Source organism: Ursus arctos, unplaced genomic scaffold, assembly GCF_023065955.2.
Source record: "Ursus arctos isolate Adak ecotype North America unplaced genomic scaffold, UrsArc2.0 scaffold_27, whole genome shotgun sequence".
NCBI classification, from domain to species: domain Eukaryota; kingdom Metazoa; phylum Chordata; class Mammalia; order Carnivora; family Ursidae; genus Ursus; species Ursus arctos.
The window spans coordinates 28031456-28040670 of record NW_026622952.1 but is presented as its reverse complement, the minus strand read 5'-3'; the positions used below and the strand labels follow the sequence as shown (position 1 = coordinate 28040670).

General features: G+C 42.7%; 1 pseudogene; it reads right to left on the bottom strand.

Moving 5' to 3' along the window:
* Nucleotides 1-7967: 7967 nt before the first annotated feature.
* On the bottom strand, nucleotides 7968-8310 carry LOC113262052 (60S ribosomal protein L35a-like; annotated as a pseudogene).
* Nucleotides 8311-9215: the final 905 nt, after the last annotated feature.

Sequence of the window (9215 nt, the reverse complement as noted above, 5' to 3'; positions counted from 1 at the left end):
AGGTCTCTACTCCCAGGGCTGTCCCAGGGATGGCCCTGTCATACTCACAGCTCCTGATCTCCTCGGACGAAGCAGCAACAATAGGGGACGGACGTGGGTCCAAATGTGTGCCTTTAGTGCACGTGCTGAGACTTTCAAGCGTGTTCAACTCAGGATACCAAGTTTTCCTTTAGTTTCAGCAGGCGCCTCCCTGGGCTCTAACTTTGGAGAAAGCTGGAGTTTTCAGAAGGCTACCGAAAAAGAGGAAAGGTGAGGAGCTTCTCAGGAGGAGAGGGTAACTGAGCTGGTCAAATTTCAGAAGAAAATTTGCAGGAGCTGAAATTTAATTAAGGACATGATTAAGACTCTGTGCTTCCTGAAGCTTCTGTGATGTTTGACACCTCTCTGCTTCTCTGGCCCTCTCTGCCGTGCTTCTGAGGATGGTGTAGCATGCCAGCAGGAGGCTAGCCTTTTGGAAGGGGCCCCGAGAGACCGTGCCTTCACACTCCTTTTAGCCTGGTGTGGAAAGGGCTGCCAGGAAAGCTGTGTTGTCCTGGGCCTGCAGCCTGGGTGCTCATGGGACCCACCATGTGGGGAAGGCTGCAGGACTAGCTTATCCTATCTGCTGCTTTCCCTGGAATTCTCACTCCATTCTAGTGGGGTCTTTGGCCAACTTACTTCCTCATGGTCAACCATAAGATATCAGTGCCACCCCGTGATGAGAGAGGACAGTGCCCTCCTGTGGGTCTCAAGCGGGGGGTTCCCCACTGCCAACAGTGGTGGGAAAGAGTGGTGGGCGCAAACATCTCCCAAAAGAAACTATGGGACAATGTGCAAATTGCGTTTGAGGATGGCGCCAGGAGAGGGCAGGCAGGCACAGTGCTTTGAACTGTTCACGCAGGAATGCGGATCGTGAGCCCTGCTCCGGCTCTGGCTCCATCCGGGTGATGGCTGCCTGGTCTGAGAGGGCTGGTTGAAGGAAGGGAGGGAGGGGAAAAGGAAAAAAAAATATATGTATATATGTTCCCTGTACATCATTTTGCTCCGGTAATTTACTCCCAAGCCTCAACCAGCCCGCCATTCCGATGTGCCTGATTGAGTTAAATGCTTCCTCGGTGCTGTCGGGCTTTTTATGTTCTCTCTCTCAGATCTTCACATCACACCAAACAATTGGTACATGTCTTTGTGCGTGTACCTTTATGTCTATTTTTATCATGTCCTTGGAATAGTAACTTTCTTATGAATTTAAAAACCTCTTCTAGTGCACTGCCTAGGTGAAATTGAGAGAAGCGTTTAATTACCTTAAGGTATAGTTTCCTCATTTCTCAAGAGAGTAATGTCTAACTCATGGGGTTGTTTTAAGGATTTAACGAGACAGTGTAAGACACATTGCCTGGTGCCTGACATACAGTAAGAGATAAAATGTAGCTCTAAGTATTAGAGTATGTATGATGTAAATTATGAGTGTTCTTTTGGCAAAATTGAAGCAATTTACACTTCTGCCAACGGTATATGACAGTGTCAACATTTTCATATTTCCATTGGAAGGGACCTAATCAGAATGCTTCTTATTATCATGTGTCCTTTTATCATCGAAGGAAACCATTAAGGGACACCCTCACCATGCTTCTGTGCAGGTCTCATTGGTCACACTCATTGGCTACAGTCCCACCTGTGGGACAGGGAATGGGGCCATCGTGATTATCTGTTGGAGTCACCCCTGTCTGTCTCTTCTTGTGCAGATGAGGTCGCAGTTCTGGGATCTCTCTGTGTGGGGGTATACGACTATCTGAGGAAAGGGGGTGCTACAGTGGTCGAATCTCTAAGTAGGGAGGCTGTTTTGCAGCTGTTTTGGGGGTCCAGAAGAGACAGAAATAAGGTAGTGCCAGCAGAAGTAGTAAGTAAAGAATCCTGAGAGAGCGAGAGCATGGAGTCAACACTTGGGACAGGCCACAAGGGAAGGAAGAAGCCGAGGCCAGATTTCTGGTTTGATACGTGTGACCGTCATGGTGTTGTTCAGCAATACGAAAGGAAAAACATTTTGGGGAGAATGTGACTAACTTAATTTAGGCTGTATAAGTTTTGAATGGTTTTTTGGATGTCCAGATGAGATAGTCACCCCTGATCCTTGGGGATTCTTCCCAAGACCCCCAGTGGATGCCTGAAACCATGGATAGTACTAAACCCTGTGTGTGTGTGTGTGTATATATATATACATATATATATATACACTTTTGTCCTCTACACGTGCCTATGATAAATGTTAATGTGTAGGTTAAGCACGGCAAGAGATGAACAACAACTGAAAATAGAACAGTTATAACAGTGTACTGTAATAAAGCTGTGTGAATATGGTCTCTCTCTCAGATGATCTCACTGTCCCGCATTCCCCCTTCCTCCTGTGCTGACGGAGAGGATGATCAGATGTAATGAGGTGGGGGACGCAGGTGTTGGGAGGTCGAGCTAGGCTACCTTGGCCCGTGATGCTGTGTCAGAAGAAGGATCATTTCCTTCCAGCCCAGACCGCGGTTCACCCGGGTCCCTGAGACTGGGCAGATAAGGGGGGCTGCTGTATTTAATCCATGATGTCCACAAGAGCCAACAGCAGAGTGGCATCTGGGCTTCCGGAAGTGGACATTTGGTAGGCACTGGATACAAAAAGTAGGTGAAAGCCCCAAGCGAACGTTTAGGGAAATGTTGCCTGGGAAGGAGTAAATATGCTGATATATATTGTGGTAATACAGATACAACGGAGACCATGCCTTTTTTTTTTTTTAAAGAAGTCTGGACATTTTTAGAGTTTTGATAGATTATGCCAGTTAAAAATTATGTATCCATCTCAAAATGTTCGTAATCCTACCTTTCTATAAAATGTAATGTTTTACTTCTTTGCTCATTGTTTCCCTGCACAGAGCTCATCATGGTCCTTGAGCAAAGAGCGTCCTATTTCTTCTGTTTATGCTTGTCTGCAGCTACTTTCTTTTACTCAAGTTTTCATTGATTTTAACTAAATAATATCATACTTCAGGGCCTTCTTGCTGTTTCCGGAACATGCCAGACTTATCCTGTCTTAGAGATTTCAAACCCGCCTCTGATTTAGACACTCATCTTCCGGATATTTGCTTGGTTAATTCTCTTCTCGCCTTTCAGCCCTCGCTCAGATGACACCTTCCCCATCAGGCCCTCTCCTGATTACCTTTTAAAACTGCGACCCTGGGACGCCTGGGGTTCAGTCCGTTAAGGGTCCGCTTCTTGATTGCGGCTCAGGTCATGGTCTCAGTGTTGTGAGATCGTGCCCCGCCTCAGGCTCCTGGCTCAGTGTGGAGTCTGCTTAAGATTTTCTCTCCCCTTCTGCCCCTCCCCTTGTGCCCACACTCTTTCTCTCTCAAAATAAAGAAATAAAATCTTAAAAAAAAAAAAAAAAACTGCGACCCTGCCCATGATTTCCAAATAACTTTTACCTAACTGTGGTATTTTCTTTTTCCAAAAAGCACTCATCACCTTATATCAAATGGGCACGTTTACTTTCATTATTTTTAATTGTTTCCTATCTCATCCTCCTACAATATGAGCTCCAAGAAGGCAGGGACTTTGTGTATTTTATTAACTGATGTATCCCAAGGACCCTCAACCCTCTCTGACATACATTGGACACTCGGTAAATAATTACCATGAATGAATTAATAAAATAGGCCCCGTGTGCAGCATATCACCTGGCACCAAAGTGGCTTATAGGAAACATTTGTCAAAAACCCCGGAACCAGGCACTGGTAGAAATCATGTATAAGACCATCTGGGGGTAAGATAGTTGTGCTCTGACAGCATGTTGGGTGGCATTAAGGACTTATTGTTAAGTGTTTTAATGTGATAACAGAATTGCAGTAGTAGTTAATCAAAGAGTTCTTGCCTTTTGGAAATATATACTGGAATTTGTATCAATAATGTCATCTCTGAGATCTGCTTCACGGTAATTGCATCGGGGACAGGTAGGAGGTGGAATCATAGCTGAGACCAGAGTGGTCGACTGTGGCTCATGTGACAGTCGTCACTCAGTGATGGGTACGTGGGACCTCATGGTCCTGTTCCCTCCTTTGTGGATATTTGGAGCTTTCCAAAATGAAGAAAACAATAATAAAAGACTGTAGATATTAAAATAAATCACCTTACCTTCTGATAGGATGAGTGAAAGAGATGTTCTTAAGAATGCAAAATTTAGTCTATTTTTGACTATTCAGAAACTTCATACTTCACGGCGACCATGAACGAGCCTTCTTTTTACTCTGTTTACAGAATGTAAATGAGCAGTGTTCTCCTTGGTACACAGCAGAGTCAGAAAAACTATACAAAACAGCAAAGGAAAACCCTACCTTATGCGAGACATTGATTTTTTTTTTTTATTTCAACTAGTAAATGGGCCCTTGGAAGGAACCCTGTCTTTTTAAGTATTTCATTTTTGCATTTAAAATTGCTTCCACAGGATAAAAATAAATAAACAGTTTGTTTACGTTTTGTAATGAAGTGACTTCCTACTGGATTCAGCTCACGCCAGGAGATTTGGTGTATAGACATTCCAGCTGTTGGTGTGGTGTTGCAGGACGCGTTGCAGGAAGCCAGAGAAAGCGGCTTCACAGACCTTTACGCGCTGCTACCAGCCTAGTCTCACTTTTCCCTAAAAATGTCACGCTTACCAGAACCTAATGAGTGTGTTTGCCAAATTGCAATGGCTTTTCGTAGATACCTATGCACAAAATTGAGATTGGCATGTCAACACAAGTGTCTCTGTCTATACTAAAGCTAGGGCAGTATTCTTTGATTCATTCATCAAAAACAATTAACCTCTAATTATATAGTATACTTGGAACTCCCACCAATTATATAGTATAATTATATCCCTCCCGAAGCTCTCAGTCTCGATGAATATTTAAATATTTATAATATTTAATTTTTATATTTTCCAAAAGAATTACATAGTTCCTTTCAATGGGTTCTTACATACCATGAAATATTTAAATGTTTTTTAGAAAACACAGCTAATAAAGTTGCCTTGAGTTATAATCAGAGGGACTTGGCCGCCTACCCCGCAGAAGGGTGGAAGAAAATGAAGATGTCACAGGGAGTCTACGGTGTCCTCCTGCGGAGAAGTATGGGAACCCAACATCCCTACATAGTATGGTGGAAAATCAGTAGATCTGGGTGTTCTTATCTGAAGTTTGTAAGATGTTTTTGCCGTGTTGTGTGGTGTTCTCTTTATGAAGAACCCAGGCAGGAATTCACGACTGGTGTCGGTACCGATAATATTATCTTGATGCTGTCACAGTTCGTACCCTCATTTCTCCACCTTTTTGGATTCTGCTCTTGCTGTACAGTCTGCATTGTTTCTATTTCTATTTTGTATTTCATCACCTACCTTAAGTCCTTAGGCAAGATCTTTATCTTCTTGGGGTCTTGGTTTCTTTACCTATAAATAACATTGAGGTCCATGTCTTTAAGAGGTTCATTTTTTACAATAATATCAGAACTGCCACCATTCACCACTTGCTCAAAAGGGAAAGATAGTAAGGATTATAATTATAATGTATAACGGTACTTTTTACGTGAGTGGTATAGTGAAACATTGTACTTGTGTTGAATGAAAATTCTGTCCAGAATTGTATAGATTCTTTCCCAAATCTCTAAAAAGGCAACAAAACTGGTTATCACTCAGGACTTCACTGAACAGAAATGGGCATTATTCGTGATTGGTAACATGAATTTTTTTTTAAATAGTTTCATTACAAATGACAAGGCTACCTGAAGAATCTATGTTAAAAATCTTTTATCATTAAAAAAAATACAGTTCTTGGAATGAACCCCAGGTATTTTAATGGGAAGATACAACTTTAACATAAATTTACAATTATACCCCTAAATCTTATCTAGAATTGACATCCTGCCTTCCTCACTTTACCCTGATGAATGAGGAACAAATTATTCCAACCCACAGCAACGATACTGGGAGAAGAGAAGCTTGTCAACTTGCAGTACGTGGGCGTGCTCCCCAAGATACTTTCTGACTTACAGAGACAGATGCTCTGTTCTTGCCCGATCATTGGCAACGCAAGAACCCATTGAAAGGAGCTATGTAATTCTTTTGGAAAATTTTAAACTGCTAAATGTACAGTTATGCATGAGTCCTGATTGCCACAAACGTAAGCTAACAGCCGGATGGAAGTGCTGTTGAGAAGGCCCACCGATTTGTTCACATTTAATGGCATGACTGCATAATCTACTGAACACCCAGCAAAGCAGAATCCACAGCTGCTGCGGGGATGCAATTATTTAAAACAAGCAGTGGGAGTACATTTATGCACAGGGTCAGAGCCTGAAGATCGCTCCCCAAGGAGTGCTTGGAGAGTCACCACGACATTTTGGCAGAGGAGAAATGACAGTTGGGTGAAATCCAAGGAGGACAACACACACGAGGCTCCAGATGATTAGAGGGCTGTCACGTTTAGCAAAAATGCTCTGACCTTTACTTGCAATTCATGACATTAATACCATGTCTACAGATGGACACCAACCCTGTTATCATAGAGAAAAACAGGCAGTGCATGATAAATCAGACCCAAAATCTAGGGGAATCTAGGAGGATGCTTAAGAAGTGGGTTTCAGGGGCGCCTGGGTGGCACAGCAGTTAAGCGTCTGCCTTTGGCTCAGGGCGTGATCCCGGCGTTATGGGATCGAGCCCCGCGTCAGGCTCCTCCACTATGAGCCTGCTTCTTCCTCTCCCACTCCCCCTGCTTGTGTTCCCTCTCTCGCTGGCTGTCTCTATCTCTGTCAAATAAATAAATAAAATCTTTAAAAAAAAAAAAAAGTGGGTTTCAGCATGGTTGGCAGGGAGCAGTTCTGCTGAGCAGAGGTATTTCCTGGAATCTCCCCCGTGTGTGGATTAGAAATAGGTTGCCAGAGTTAGCAAATAAAAATACAGGACATGCAGTTAAATTTGAATTTCAGATATGATGAATAATTTTTCATATAAGCATGTGCCAAATATTGCACATTCTTTTTTTTAAGATTTTATTTATTTATTTGACACAGAGAGAGAGAGAGACAGCCAGCGAGAGGGGGAACATAAGCAGGGGGAGTGGGAGAGGAAGAAGCAGGCTCCCCGCTGAACAGGGAGCCCGATGAGGGACTCTATCCCAGGACGCTGGGATTATGACCTGGGCTGAAGGCAGACGCTTAACAATTGAGCCACCTCTTTTTTTTAAAAAAAAATAGTTTGGCCCCTCTTTTTTTTTTTTTTTTAAACATTTTATGTATTTATTTGACAGACAGAGAGAGAGAGATCGAGATCGATCACAAGCAGGGGGAGTGGCCTTCGGCTCAGGTCATGACCTGAGGGTCCCCGGATCGAGCCCCACATCGGGCTCCCCCTGCTCTGCAGGGAGCCTGCTTCTCCCTCTCCCTCTGCTGCTCCTCCTGCTTGTGCTCTTTTTCTCGCTCTCTGTCAAATAAATAGAATCTTTTTTAAAAAATTAAAAAACAAGACATGTTTGTCTTGAATTAGGCAATAATTTTAAAGCTGCTTTATCCCAAGTGAGTCTTTCAATTAGCTAGCTTCATTTTCTAATAGGAGGCAAAGAAAGCAGACTGTATTTGACTGACACATCTAACATTCTACCCGAGTGTGCTTGGAACAAGGCAGTGCAGCACAAAATGTCATGGGGTAAAGCTCCGACATACCCACACCAAGCAACTTCATTCATTCTCTTTACACCGTTTTTTTAAACAATGTACTATGAAATCCTTGCACCGCTTATTTTTTGAGGACGAGTATATGAAATATAAGCAACAATTCTGCAAAATGTGAACCCTCAAGAAGAAAAAGCTAAAGCAAAGTAAGTGGGGACAAAATTCTCATTTTCGATTAATTTATAACTTATTACAAACTTTTTTTTTTACAAGAGGAGAAATCTGCTCCTTTGTTTATGTGCTTTTCAGTAAGTTTAAGTCCTTGAGGGGCACAGCAGCACACGGATCCTGTGGCCAATGGCTTTAGCGGAAGGTTGCTTTAGAATGCGGCATGAGCCATGCCGCTGCTTCCATGAGCGCCATGTTCCTTTTCCTCCAGTTTACTCTGGTTTTGTTTGGTTTGCCACCAGGAGTCACTGTGTCGTTCTTTGCTTTGTACACATAAGCACGTCTCTTGCCTAGAATGAATTCAGTTTCATCTCGAGCATGAACACCTTCAGTTCTAAGAAGAGCCGTGTGTTCCCTCTGGATCTGGAGACCCTGCGAATGGCCAGCAAACATGGCCTTGGACCATAGCCTTCCAGATATATTTATCATTTTAGGAGTCCTGTGCCCAGCAGGCTCTAAGATGGCCAAAACTTTATTTCCTTTTTTTTTTTTTTTTTTTTTGTAGGAGAGAGAGAGTGAATGTGCCTGAGAGGGAGAGGCAGAGGGTGAGAGAGAGAGAATCCAACTCAATCCCATGACCCTGAGATCATGACCTCAGTTGGACACTTAACCAACTGAGCCACCCAGGTGCCCCCAAAAAATTTATTTCCTGATAGGCACAAATACATACATACATACTCTGTGGACTCAAATGGGAGGTTGGGTATACGTTTAAATGGGAAATTACTTGGCAAGAGTCCATCATTAGGACTGTATTCTATTAGTATGATTTGCTAGCTAAGACCATTCTGTATGTCAGGACGCTCTCCATCAGCATCTGCAAAGATCTACTTTTTTTTTTTTTTTTTTTTTTTTAAAGCGAGAGAGGGAACACAAGCAGGGGGAGTGGGAGAGGAAGAAGCAGGCTCCCAGCGGAGGAGCCTGATGTGGGGCTCGATCCCAGGACTCTGGGATCACGCCCTGAGCCGAAGGCAGATGCTTAATTGCTGTGCCACCCAGGCGCCCCATGCAAAGATCTTCTCCTTGATAAAATTATTTTTATTATTTTCTTTTATAGATGATGTAGACATTAGGGGAAAACTAAGCTCTTATTTCCAGACCCTTTAATCTAATTAATGTAAACCTAATTGATTTCAGGCAATTAAATTCTCAACTAGGTTCTCTGTACACAAGTGAATGTAGGTTATTAAGATATTTTAAAAATTATTCACTCCTCTCTTACATTTTCCTTTTATGATGTAAGTTCAGTGATAAGTTTCAATGGCATATAATCTTCCTTGAATTACAACTTCTAATAATAATAATTACTGCAATTATTGACACTTAATAGGAGC